General features: G+C 34.0%; 1 protein-coding gene across 2 annotated transcripts in view; it reads left to right on the forward strand.

Moving 5' to 3' along the window:
* The window catches only part of LOC118748006 (glutamate decarboxylase), a 90,266-nt gene that overhangs the window by 65,502 nt on the left and 11,187 nt on the right, over positions 1-13,577 (forward strand). The gene's annotated exons all lie outside the window — the stretch shown is intronic.

Raw genomic sequence — 13,577 nt, forward strand, 5'->3', positions numbered from 1 at the left:
ACTTGCCAATCACACACACAGATATATAAATAAATTTAAATAGCAATAATTTTTATATACAGACAGACATATGTAAATGTAAATCTTACCTACAACTTGGAGAAAAAAAACATCGCCAATGGAATTCAACGAAATCCCAAAAACCAATAATAAAATAACAGCGCTGTAAAGCGATCGAAATAAAATCTTGATTAGTTATTTTAAATAGTAAATATGTATGTATGTATGCTTACTGAGAATTAGTGCAAAAGAAAAGGCATGTATTTTGATATAATGCAATTTAGGAAAAAAAAAATATTTACATTCATGTAACCAAGCAGCAGCGTTTTAAAATAAAAAAGGTACCCGAAAAAGCAGATGCATTAATTTTTATTTATATTTGTTGGCTGAATATGCATGTACATAATACATATATACATATGCTTACAGTACAAAAGACATTTAAATCATCGCTTTACCGTAATTTTCCTGTACTTAAGCGAATTATTGTTGACGCGCACAAAACACAAATCGAATTCCAAATTATCCCAAAAATAAATGTATTCGGCTTATGTATGCGAAATTTATGGATGTTTATTGCATTAGTTTTCTTATTTAGCAAAAGACATTACTAAATTATAAGAATAACCGCTAATTTAATTTTTTTAATGTAACTCGAACGACCTCTTTCAAACGTCCCTTTTTATGTTTACATTAAAACTAAGCTGTTTTTTTTTAACTACAAACTACAGAAGAGATATGAAAAGATAAAGAATAAACACATTTTATTAACAAAATCGAGGTTGTTGAATTTTATTATAAACCCGAAACTTCATATATATACATACTTACATTAGACCAAGCCACAAAAATTTAGTATTTGGCATAGTAATGATCCTGCATGAAACTCTCCTTTCTACGATAATTCTACGAGGCGCCGCATTTCTTCTCTTTCTCAATATAATTTTCTGGGATCATTCAAAACGTCCGAAACTGTAGGAATACATTATTTACACTTTAAATTCCCCAAGAAGTCTGTACAGTACTCTTAGGAGGAGCAAGTAGAATTCCAGCAAGATATTGCTCCACAAACGTAAATCAATAAAGGATTCATTGCTAAAAAGTTTGATAATTGAGTTCCTTTTTCATCTGTATTATTTTCTTGAGCTCACATAAACCCACTGACAACCCGATAACTTTCGAATATTTGAAAGCCAACGTTCAGCGAATTGCACTGAAAACCTTTTCAGCTGATTTCAAATTAAATGATCTCTCGAAAGCGGATATGAAGTTCGGGGTCCATCTTAGGTTCGATTTTCGTGAAATCTACGAAAATGATTTCATTGGGTCCTGATAGTTGCGAATGTAGCTTGTGTTTATACGTTGGTAGCTATTCCGATTCAGTTATTGCTTTTTCACAGATTACATAAAAATTGGACTAAGATTGATGCAGTAAGAGGCCCTAATTTCAATTGATCCTTCAGCGTTTTAAATGAGTTCATGCGTTGAAATACGCCCCACAGTGTGGAACTTGAACTCCTTTCGTGACAAATTCCAATATCTCGACAACGAGAACAATAGCGTTTTAATGCATTTCAGATGGAGAATTCAGGAAAAAAAATAGTTTCGTTGGATAAAAAGATTATGCACTTTGGCGGAACTGTGGAAAATGCGAACTTTCAGTAATTCCCGTATAAGCTTAGCATCCAGCTCTCAAGAAAAATCATAAGAAATATTATTCTTTCAATAGTGTTATTGAGCTTTGCACCACGATTTGTTTATTAGGAAAAACAAGATACATAAATATCTTTCATTATTTCTGTTGTTTTAAAAAACACAATTTACCTTTGCTGTGAATTTTCTTGAAGAAATAATTATACGAGCATTTTTTCTTGAGAGCTGCAAACTGATTTAAGAAATTTTTTTAGAAGAAAATTTCTTTTCCATTTCTCGTGCATTACTTTATATGAATTTTTCGTTTTTCTTGAGAACTGGCCTATAAATGGAAGAAACTGCACCTAACAAGTTTTCCCCTCTAAGCTAGCGAAAAGCTTGATTATTCGGAAAACAATTCCAAATAAAGAAGGAGTTTTATTAGACAAGTGCAATTTTTCAGTTATTAAAAAATAACGGATTTTAGCGCTAATTGCAAAATAAAACGTTCGGGAATGCATCATGCAAAAAAATCAAAAAACGGGTGTACAAAAATTAATTATCGTGTGCACCCTGCACCTTGCCCATTTGTTAATTCTTAAAGATGGTTTGAACCTGAACTAAGTACGTATGTATGTATCTATATTTGAGTTTTATGGGAACTTTCGGTCTAGTGTCCTAAGAAGTCGGTTTTTGTTCATGTATTTGGTATGCATGTAAACATTTTTAAATTCACGTTGATAAACTGAGTATATACAGCAATCGAACGCTGCTTTTCAAGATAAATGTTATCGAAAGAATGAGTTTAAAAGTGCGTGTTTTGGGGGATGATTTGTGGGATATGCCCCTATGGAGTAAAAGGGGTAGTTTATACTCATTAAAAATGACAATATGTGCAAACATATATATACATATGTGTGTTTAGTTTGATATTAATATTTCTAGTCTAATATTATACATTGCTTCAAACCATGCAGGATAAGTCTTCTCCAGTGCATCATTGAACCAGTCATCGGATTTTAGGATCGATTACTTTTATTTGGCTAAACGCCGTTGAATGAAACCAGCCTCCTAGTACTGCCAACAATTTTAATGGGAACGTATGTATGTTTGTATATAGGTCTTAAATTTTCACGGGTATCATTTATTTTTCGAGGCCCAGCTGCTTTCTGTTATCCTTATTCGCTATTTCTGCACTTACCGAGAGAAAGAGAGAGAGAGGCTTTCAGAATTCTTGAAGTGCATTCAACTAAAAAAATATGTACATAGGCGTGAAATATACGTATTTACGTTAACGAAAATGCACTTCGAGTAAAAAACCAATTGCCAGTTTTCGTTTATTGATTTATGTATATTTTATTGTTAATATTATTATTTTTTTTTGTGAATGCGCATCTGCATAATGGTACATATGTATGTATGTTTGTATGTATGTAACTATTTCTTTGTAGTATATATGCATTGTATTTGGTTGGTTAGGACACAACTAGGAGAATATGACCCTACAAGACAGCTGAGTATCATATGAGTACTCATATTATCATTACCCCTAATCACAAAAGTGCTTATCAAAGTCCTCATTTTCGTTCAGACCATGGGAAAAAATTGAGTACATTCCCCTCAATGTTGTCATCAGAAAGTCCTCAGTACTAATAGCCAAACTACTCATTTATGCCGTACTACAAAAACAAAAGTGTAAATGTGTGAGAATTTTTGCCTAAAGTGCTCAGCAATGTCTTGTAGGGGAGTTTGTAGCTTATAGATTTTCTTATTCATGTATATGTATGTACATATATCTAATAATTTGCTCTGAAATACAATACATAAACAATAAAATGTAATCTATTTTTTTTTTTTTAATACAATAAATATGTATGTATATTATTTTTCTTTTACGCATTTATATATGCATGTGACGACCTTTAATAAAACATTTACTTATATTTAATATTATTTGTGTATCTATATTACACATTTGACAACATTTCAATTTCAATTTAGCTAGTTTAAAGATTTTTGCCAGTACCTTCTGTGTTACAAAGTTACATACTCTGGGATTAAATACATAGAAGAATAATATAATAATGTGCAATAATTTTTTGAAGTAATAAAAAAATCGAACCGGCAGGCGTAAAATATTTTTGATTAATAAAAAGCACCATAAGAAGCTTTCTTTCTAACAGTACAAACAAATATTTCTTAAATAATAATATTTTTTTTTTTTTGCGTAGGTGTCCATATCATACTGTATACGCACCCGTATGAGTTAGAATGTATTCCCCAAATATGTATATATATTTAAAAAAAAGAATCTAATAGCAAAATTATTACTTTCAGCATTACCTTATCTTAATTGACATATTTTTGTAGTCTGTTTTGCGTTTTTAGTTAATTTCAAAAAAAAAAAAAAAAATAAAATAAACCCGATTTTCACTGAATTTAAAATATAAAAAGCGTACTACTAAATAAATATATATATATGTACATATGTATAATAAGCACAGGTAACTTTAACATTTTCCATAGGTACATAACGTCTTGCATATACAATAGGGTGATCCAAAATAACTAATTTACCGGATCTATGATCTTAAATGGACCTATTTACTGCGAAGAAAATTCTCCCATTTGGAAAAATTTTTTTCTCATGAAAAATGTGGATCTCTAACGGCTTAATAGCTATAGCATTTTTAATGAAAATACATTTTTTTCATACAATTTACATGTACAATTTCAAATGCCCACCGACACCTTTTAAAATTGGAATAAAAATTTTTCCAAATGGTAGAATTTTCTTCGCAGTAAATAGGTCCATTTAAGACCATAGATTCGGTTGGTTAGTTATTTTGGATCACCCTAATATATAACACACATACATAAGTATATACCGATATTGTATACGTAAATATGTATGTGAGATGCATAAATATATTTGCATAAATTCACATTGCGTGTTATATTCTTATAATAAACTGAACTTAAAAGCTAACGCAAAATGACTTAAGGCTTGTTCTCACTACGTCATCGTATCTTGCGCAAAAACATTTCGAAATTTAACAAAAAGGATCGAACTTAAGTGTTCACAGTTCAAAGAAGTATGTGCAGATGTAATTGAAAAACACAATATATGCTCAGATAATCAAGGATAATTCTGGCATGAAAAAAAAATATACATATAGACTGCCAGAACCATCGGCGTAGCCAGAATGAAATTTAGGGGGGGGGGGGGGACTCGACCCTACTAAGCTGGCATTTCAGGGTACTATTTTAAATATATATAAGGAAAATTTTAAAGTTAGGGGAGGCTCGAGCACCCCCTGCCCCTACCTGGCTACGCCCATGGCCAGAACTGCCTTTGCTAAAAAATATTTCACAGAAACAAAAAAAAAGTAAATAAATGGTGAAAACTATTTAAGTGTTGAGAAGTGCAATCAATTTAACAATTTCAGGAAAATGTTGTAAATTTACAAAAAAAAAAAAATAAAAAGAATACTAAAAATAACTTAAAAACATGGGCTAAAATTCTAAAAAATGACGAACAAATTGACTCAAAAAAATATTATTTTTTTTTTAATCTTAAACCTGCGAATGAAACTTCTCCCTATCTTGGAAACGTCCCTCAAGCTCCAGGGAAAAAATATAAAACTTAAAAAAAATTTGTGCACTGATTTGAAAACATGGAAAATACTGTATGTAAATGTGAACATTTTGTTTCAGCGATAATTTTGCAAAGTATGGAAAATACATATATTTACAAGTAAGTCTCTAAAACCAATAATGTCATCGATGATAAGTGGATTGTTTTTCGGTAACTTATTTCTGGGAAAATTTTAATATAACTTATTGATACAAATTTCTCTTCTTCCTTTCTTTCTTCCACAGACATCCCAGTTCAAAAATTAAACCGAAAATGCAATCAAACTATAAAATTTAAATTAAAGAGATTTTCAGATTTCATCCACAATGCTGTTTGGAACAAATAAGAAATTTCTCAAATAAAATACATACAGGCACGTTCTGCAATTCACTTCCGACTGAATTTCAACCCCATACAATTTGAATTCCAAGTGACTTTGATTGAAATTCACTCGGAGGCGTATTACCAAATCTGCCTGAATACTCTTAAATTTGCTTAATTTATTTCATACTTTTATTTGAACATTATATAACATTTATGTATATGTATGTATGTATGTGAGCAAATTGAACTGTTTAAATGGACGAAACATTTAATTCGAAGGAAATTGTAAATATTGTCTAACAAAGTTCGTATGAGTACCACGAGTATGTATGTGTGTATGTATGTATGTATGTATGTATGTATCTGCCCACACAATCAAGCATAATGGAATTATGCAAATTTTGTACTTCTGCGAATTAATAAAGCGAGCCTTACACCAGATCTTAATAGCGATGACAAAATGCGCGCATATGTATGTATGTATCCTCGGCTCCAGCTTCCTAAGGTCACGCAGGTGTAGCTAAGCGCGCTTCGCTGATCAGTTCAGTTCTCAGCTCAGCTAAAGCCTTTCGTGTGCTCGAGTCATAAATGCCGCTGGGTTGCGGGCGGCGCTTTGTGCGGGATCGTGGGGGTGTATGCCTTGGTGGGTGATAAGTAATGGTGGTGGTGGTTGTGTTCTGTGTGGCTTACTTTGACTCATTTTTAATTACATAAATACTAAATTTTATATAATTATATCTGATTCATATACATATATATTTGTATGTTTGTATGTAAACTTTTTCGTTTTTATTTTTCTTCAAATAACAGTCCAAAGCGTATTCGTTAAGATATATATTTTTTTGTTGACTTTTTTTCATCAGCTGCATGCTGTCTGTATGATGAGTTTATACCACTACAACTATGTATACTTGCCTTCTCTTCCAATTTCTTCTTTCAACCAAATTTTATTTATAAGTTCAAAATTTACACATATTTTTTCAATGACTTTCGCCACTAAATCGAACATACATATGTATGTATATGTAAATGCATGTACTATGTAAATATGCAGCTAATTATCTGTACTACATATGTATGTATGTATGTACATACAGTTTTTTTTCCTATTTCATTTACATAGTATGTATGTACATATTTATATATGAATGTGCGTAGTTAAAATTAATTTTCTACTGCTGTCTGGTGCAATTGACCCTACAGAACACTCACACTCACACGAACAATTGTGCGAGCAGCAGACTCTGTGCGGCATTTGCACCGTCTGACTAAATGTAATTGACAACGAGGTCGGGGATATATCGATGCTCTTTTGAGATGTGCTCCTCTACCCTATCCATCCCATCTCCATCTGCATTTCCATCTTCTTTCCATTCATTAGAATGTATACATTTTTACTTACCGAGTATGTATAAGTTTATTTTTCCTATTTTTAAATATAGTTTATCTCGTGTTTAGCGAAACGAAACGAAACAGTGATTAAAGTCTCAGGCATACAATAACAACAACAGTTAAAACAGTTAATTAAAAAGAATTCGTTAATACTTAACAAACTTGACAGCGCACAAGTACATATGTATGTATGTATGTACTTGCTTAAGTGCTTAAGTACTTAAGTGCGTGAGTATACATCTGATCTGATAATGATAACAACTATATATATATATATATATATATATGTATATAGTTACTAAATGTATAATGAAAATGGATGCGCCACTTGAGCGCCAACAACATTCTTTTGATATGCTTTTACCTTAAAGATAGTTCTTGGTTGATATATGTAGATTTTTTGCTAAATAATAATTTCTAATATTTTCTAACATTTTTTTTTGTTTTGTTTTGTTGCTTGTTTGCGTTTTTCGTCTGCTTTAGATTTTTCGTTAATTGAACTAATTTTTCCACCTCCACCTCCTTCCATAGGGCCCAGTCTGTAGCATTGCTTTGGATTGCAACTGTACATACAGCGGAGTCAGTTAATTTTTTGTGTGTTCCTTTACAAGTCGTCACCTAACCGATGCATTTCCTCCAACATAAAATCAACATCCTGCTCGGTCACAGCGGCAGACGAGATGATCGAACGGAAGAAATTTGGCCGCCGATCGTCTGGCTGATAGCCGACCATCAATGTACCCTTCTGCATCATGCGACCCTTGATGACGGGGCAAATCTGCAAAGCGAAGATGGTTAGACAATTTTTTAAATTAAACCAAATTTAGACACGCCATAATACCCTTGCCAACTTTAAAGCCGAAAGAAAATCTTGATCTCACCTTTGCCAATTCAGCTTCCTTCCTCTTATCGTGTGGAACGCCGCGCAAACGCTTTGGTATATACCAGAAAGAAACATTCACCAACTCTGGCTCGAGTATCAGATGGAAGCGATCCGGCTGCTCCTTGATGCGCTTCACTTGATACTCGGCAAGTTGCATCAAACGGTCCTGCTGACGCTCGAATCCCTCATTGCCCTTGGAGCGCCACTGTAGCCACAATTTGAAGATATCGTTGTGCCGGCCACACTGGATGACCTTGTCGCCGGTGTCGTAGCTGATGTCATATTGCTTGTCGGTCATGAAAAGATACTCGGCTGACATCTGATTACAGCTAATCAATAGACCCTGCGGGTGGGAAATAAAAGAGCGAGAGAGAGAGAGCAGTAGTGGGGGGATTAGACGCAGTTGAGTGCGGTGGCGAGTAAAATATCTGTGGAAGCGAAAGTGTTAGCGCGTGACCGGACCGGAAGTGGGCGAAAACGAGTATACCGTGTGTGTGTGTGTGTTGAGAATTGAGCATTTTCGTAGCAGATTTGGAATTCACACGCATTTAATGCGCTTTTCATGTCGATTCCGCTGCTTGTAGTTGTAATTGTAATTCCTCTCAAGGCTGTCAGACTATTTACTTAAGGGGATTATGAAGTGCGCAATATGCTGGAGGCTGTGTGTGTATGCGTACATACATACACATTGGATGGAGCTTTAAAGAATTTGAAACTTTTTTGTTCCGAAAAATGTAAAATATTAGTGATATTTATTTTCACAAACTACTTAGCGGTTACGACTACAACTACATACATACGCTTAGATCGTGTGTGCTAAATTCTTGTTGGAACCAAAGTCAGCCCTGCTTCCCCGCTTACATTTTGGCAATAAGTCAAGTTAAAATTTTAATTAAAATTCCTAAACTGACAGTTTGACTCAGCCACGACTGGCAATAGCTTTCAACAGCAACTGTGACCAATGCGAACATATTGAATGAATGACTTTTGTTGTTAGTGTATGTATGTCGTAGCTGATGTTGCATATTGTACAGTGCAACAACTGCTGTGAAGATTTTCTTTCTTCGTTTGGGGGGTGGCTATGCCGGCAGTTTACAAGAGGTTCAACGCTGCGTATAACGCAAGTCATTTCGATATCCAACATACATATGTACATATGTATGTACACTGTGCGAAATGTGTTCAGCCCCTCATGGCTTTGCTCACGAAAATAAAATCTCCGACTTAAAATTCGAAAGTTCATTACAAGCAAATCCTAAAAGCGCGAATACCCTTAAAGAGTTTAAAAAGTTTTAAATACAGCCGCTGTATCCAAGTTGTTAGTGGTGCGTACTATCACGTCAAAGTGACATGAAAAAAATTTAAACGATTCTGACAAAATATTTTTTTATTTCAACATAGTTTTATTAAAAGAAAAATACTGATAAAAATAAAATATTTCACACAAACAGGGTTGAAATTCGTGCCCTTTCGTAAAAATTTCCATTTTTAATTAGATTCTGAGTATGCCGGTTTGTAGCCCATTGTATTCTAGTAGAATAAAGTACAAGTTTCAAATGGCTAAAAATCACGGTTGATTTTTTCGAATTTTTAAAAAAAGCTCGAAATTTGTACGAAAGTTTGTTGAATTTTTTTTTAATATTGCACAAAGTTGGAAACTTGAATTTACACGGTTTTTGTTAAAGAAAGAACTATATTTTTTATAAACAAAATAACCAAAATTAAATAATAACAAAAAATAATACGTTAAAACTTGGAAAAAAGTGGTTCGACTATAATTTTTGGCCACTGTATGTATTTTTTTTAAATATTTAATTGGACATGTACATTTAAAATAAATGCAAATTAGAAAATAATGTTGTCTTTTTTTGCCTTTTTTTCGAAGCTCATTTTGCTTTCAACTTATCATCGGAGACGCTACATTTCGGAGGGGGAAGGGGATCAGAACACAAAGAAAAGGTGAATTGATATATGCATGTAGTGCCATTATCCAAATTTCATTAGAACTTATTCCTCAGCATTGGTGCTGGTATTCATAAAAAGCAAAGTAATGAATCGCCGAATTTTGAATATACCGAATACTCTCAAATTCAAGAAGATAAGTAACGGTCAGCTTAAGAGTCCTGGTTAAATTCCGATAAATTCTAAAAAGTTCAGAGAAATCTCAAAAACTGCCAAAAGATTCTTGGAATTCGTAAAAAAAATCAGAACCAATTCTGAAAATTCGTCGAAAAAATTCTTAAAAGTTTTCAACTGGACATTAAATGACAAAATCTTTAATGACAATGCCATTTTTTTAAACTGTACAAATCTGTTTTCATTCCATTGCCTAGTGGAGATGCGGCATTAAAAGTAAAAAAAAAATTGATTATAAACGCTCGAACATATTCGGATATTTCATTTCCGCCCTTAAAGAAGCAGACATTTTCTGCTCAAAGTATTATACGAGTACGTAATCAACGTTTTTAAAGCAACAAGAATCGAGTTCTACAATGTAAGAGGTTACACATTTTCCACTACCCAAAACATAAAAATTATATTAAAACCAATTTAAAAAAACCGTACTTACATCCTCCTTAAAGTGTATGGTAGAGCATTGCAATAGGGCGCCCATCAATTTATGTGGATTCCAGGTGACCGAGTCAGCTCTAAAATGCGTACAAGTTAACGAAAAGAAAAAAATGCAAATAAATTATTGCATAATTGGCCACAACTGTGAACTTATAATTAATAAGTAAATAAATTTAATAAATTTCGCTTGCCGCAATTAAATGCCATTCAGTAACAAATTACAAGCAATTAACGCTATAAGCCCACTGACTGACTTACAGGCAAGCAGGCAGGCCAGGCAGGCGCAAGTAGTCGGCAGGAGCAGAAAAGAGCAACCCTCTTATTTTGTCTATCAATGTTGAGAATCCTTGATTTATCTTTACACACACACACATATAAATAGTTACACACTTAGCCGCCACTCACTCTTTAGCCGAGGCTCATTGAGCGGCCGCAACATTTAATTCAATTCAAACAACTCGACATGGGGGGAGTGAAGTGCGTTGCATCGAAGGAGCAAGGGGTGGAGTGGAGGAGAGGTGAGCTGGAGGTGGGCTGGAGGTGGGTGAAATGTCACTCAGCACGGGTGCGGCGCCTGCTAAACATCCCTTTGGGAGCTATTTACGGTTTCCCACACAGATGCTGCCGGCACATACATACATACCTATCGAGACTGTGCAACAATTTACTTATACTTAAGCCGCGCGCGGGGAGTGCTCACGCTTCAGCGACGAGTGTAGAGCGTTGGCGGCACGCAGTCTGTGCTGCAAGGCCATGATGTTATCTTATTTGTTCAGTTGAACGTAAACATTCGAATGACATTTGCCAGATTTTGATTGCAGCGTTTATACAGAACATAAATTCAGTACAAACATACATACATACATACACATGCATTTTGCTTCTTTATATGTACATATGTATGCATGTATATATATGTATGTACGAACTAAAAGCGACTACTTATTTGTTGTGTACTCGTTGAGGCGTTGGTTGGTTGGTGTGCTCGAGTGTGTTTGTAAGTGGCACATGAGAGTGCTCTTCATCAGGTTCATCAATAAAACGTTTTTGCCTGGGATTTTCTGTTGCTTTTTTATTCGCAGTGGAATTGATAGTGATTTGTGTGTAGCATCTCATTCTTGTCTGAGTTATCATTTACTTTTTTATTAACACTTGTCAAATATTGGTATCTGGGTGGTTTAAGAAAGATTAATCGTATTCCGATATATATTCAATAAATTACTTTTTTTGCAAGGATATGAATGGAGCACGCGAGCGTTGGGGATACCTCTTAGGCGAGAGATGCTATTTATGTATTAACCTATAAAACCGATAATAAACGCACTATGGTTATGTGAATCAGAAGAGTATGCAAGAGTTTACTCGGAGTTTTTAATTGCTGACCATCAGTGGGATTCCAGAAATCGCTACACTAAATTTCTATCCTCAAAAATCTCTCAATGAATAAAATATGGGCCTAAAAATATGTAACGCAAAAGCCGAATGGGTTTAACACTGCACCATAAACATCACCATATGAATTTGTATAATTGGTCGCTATTAGCGATTTTAATCGCATTAAGCGACGCTAATCCGCTAGGTCATAAACCCGGCCTTAGTCGGGCAGCGCGCAACTCAGAAATAATTCGACCCTATAATCAATAAGATACGTGACTTGCTTAAGGATTTGGTAAACGATGAGAATGATTCTCATGAGAATCGGAATTCACTCTCATGAGGATGGATATTTATTCTCATTATCAATTAGATGGTGAGAATAAAAGTGAATTCCTATTCTCATCGTTTACCACAATTTACATATAGTCCCATGTTGGTCGTAATCGTTCATATCCTTTTATTTACTTGTGGTTATAATAAACTCAGAGCCTTATATCTCGCGGTCTCACCCACTTAATTTTCGTTTCTCGTTACTTTAATTGAGTCTTCATCGCCTTTGGCACTATCAACTTAATTCTTTTACTTCAAATGCGCCATTTAAAAAAAAGCAAGCTTTTATTTAACTTCACATTTATGTACATTAGGGTGCAACACAAAAAAAGAAAAATAGCGGTTTTCCCACCGGAATCTAAAAATTTTTAAAATATTTTAAGACTTCCGCGAAAATATTTCGGAAAAATACTAAGATTTACGTGAGCCTCAAAAAATCACGTTATTTTGATTCCGTTAATAAAACTAAAAAATAAATTGGTAAAAATCTTTTAAGCTTAAGCCCTTCTATGATCTGAGGTAATTTTTTAGAAATTTTGTTTTGAAAAACTAAATTTATTTATAAAAAACTCGATATTTGAGGTATTTTAAAGTAGGTCCAGCTCACGTAAATCATAATATTTTTCCGAAATATTTCGGCGAAGGTCTTTAAATATAATACATTTTATAATTTCATTAGAACACGGTACCGATTTGTTTCTATGGAGAGTGTTGCACCCTAATGAAGATACGTATGCATGTCCTGGGATTTCGCAATCAATATTTCACTTACTTCCCGATGAGCTAGATACTTAAAACATAAAAACTTAGCTCATAACCCGATAACAATGCAATATGAAAAATGAAATAATCCGCTGGGTGGCGCAGGAGCCTTGACATTAGGAAGAATCGCATTTATGGTTCGATTTGGTTCATACTTAGAAAGCTTGTTTTAAAAATATATTTTTACTACTAGCAGACCCGGCGAACTTCGTCCCGCCCAAAATTAATTTTTTGTATTGAAACATTTTGGTACAACATTTTCACCAACAGTTCACGTCCATGATTTTCAGTGACGCGTTTATCTTCTAATATTACGGTTTCGTGGTTGTCGGAAGGCATATTTCCATTACCATCTTAAATAACCTAGCAAAATTTTTTATGCATACAAAGATACGTAATAGCTTCAGTACCGTTTGAAAGGCGGCGTACCCCCCTTATAAAATAGACGCAATTTTTTCTAAGAGTATGGGAGTGATCTCTCATATTTCCATACCATGTTCAAGTACTCTACCATGAACACTTCCAGAGATATGCAGTGTGAAATATTCGGTTTGCATGGGAGGTGCCACGCCCCTTTTTCCAATAAGCCAAATTTTTCTTCATGACTATGCGATTGATTTTATATGTCTTGTACATACCAAGTTCCAGTACTCTACCATGAACACTTGC

This window comes from Rhagoletis pomonella, unplaced genomic scaffold (genome assembly GCF_013731165.1).
Source record: "Rhagoletis pomonella isolate Grant_MI unplaced genomic scaffold, Rhpom_1.0 Rhpom_scaffold_00012, whole genome shotgun sequence".
In the NCBI taxonomy this organism is placed as follows: domain Eukaryota; kingdom Metazoa; phylum Arthropoda; class Insecta; order Diptera; family Tephritidae; genus Rhagoletis; species Rhagoletis pomonella.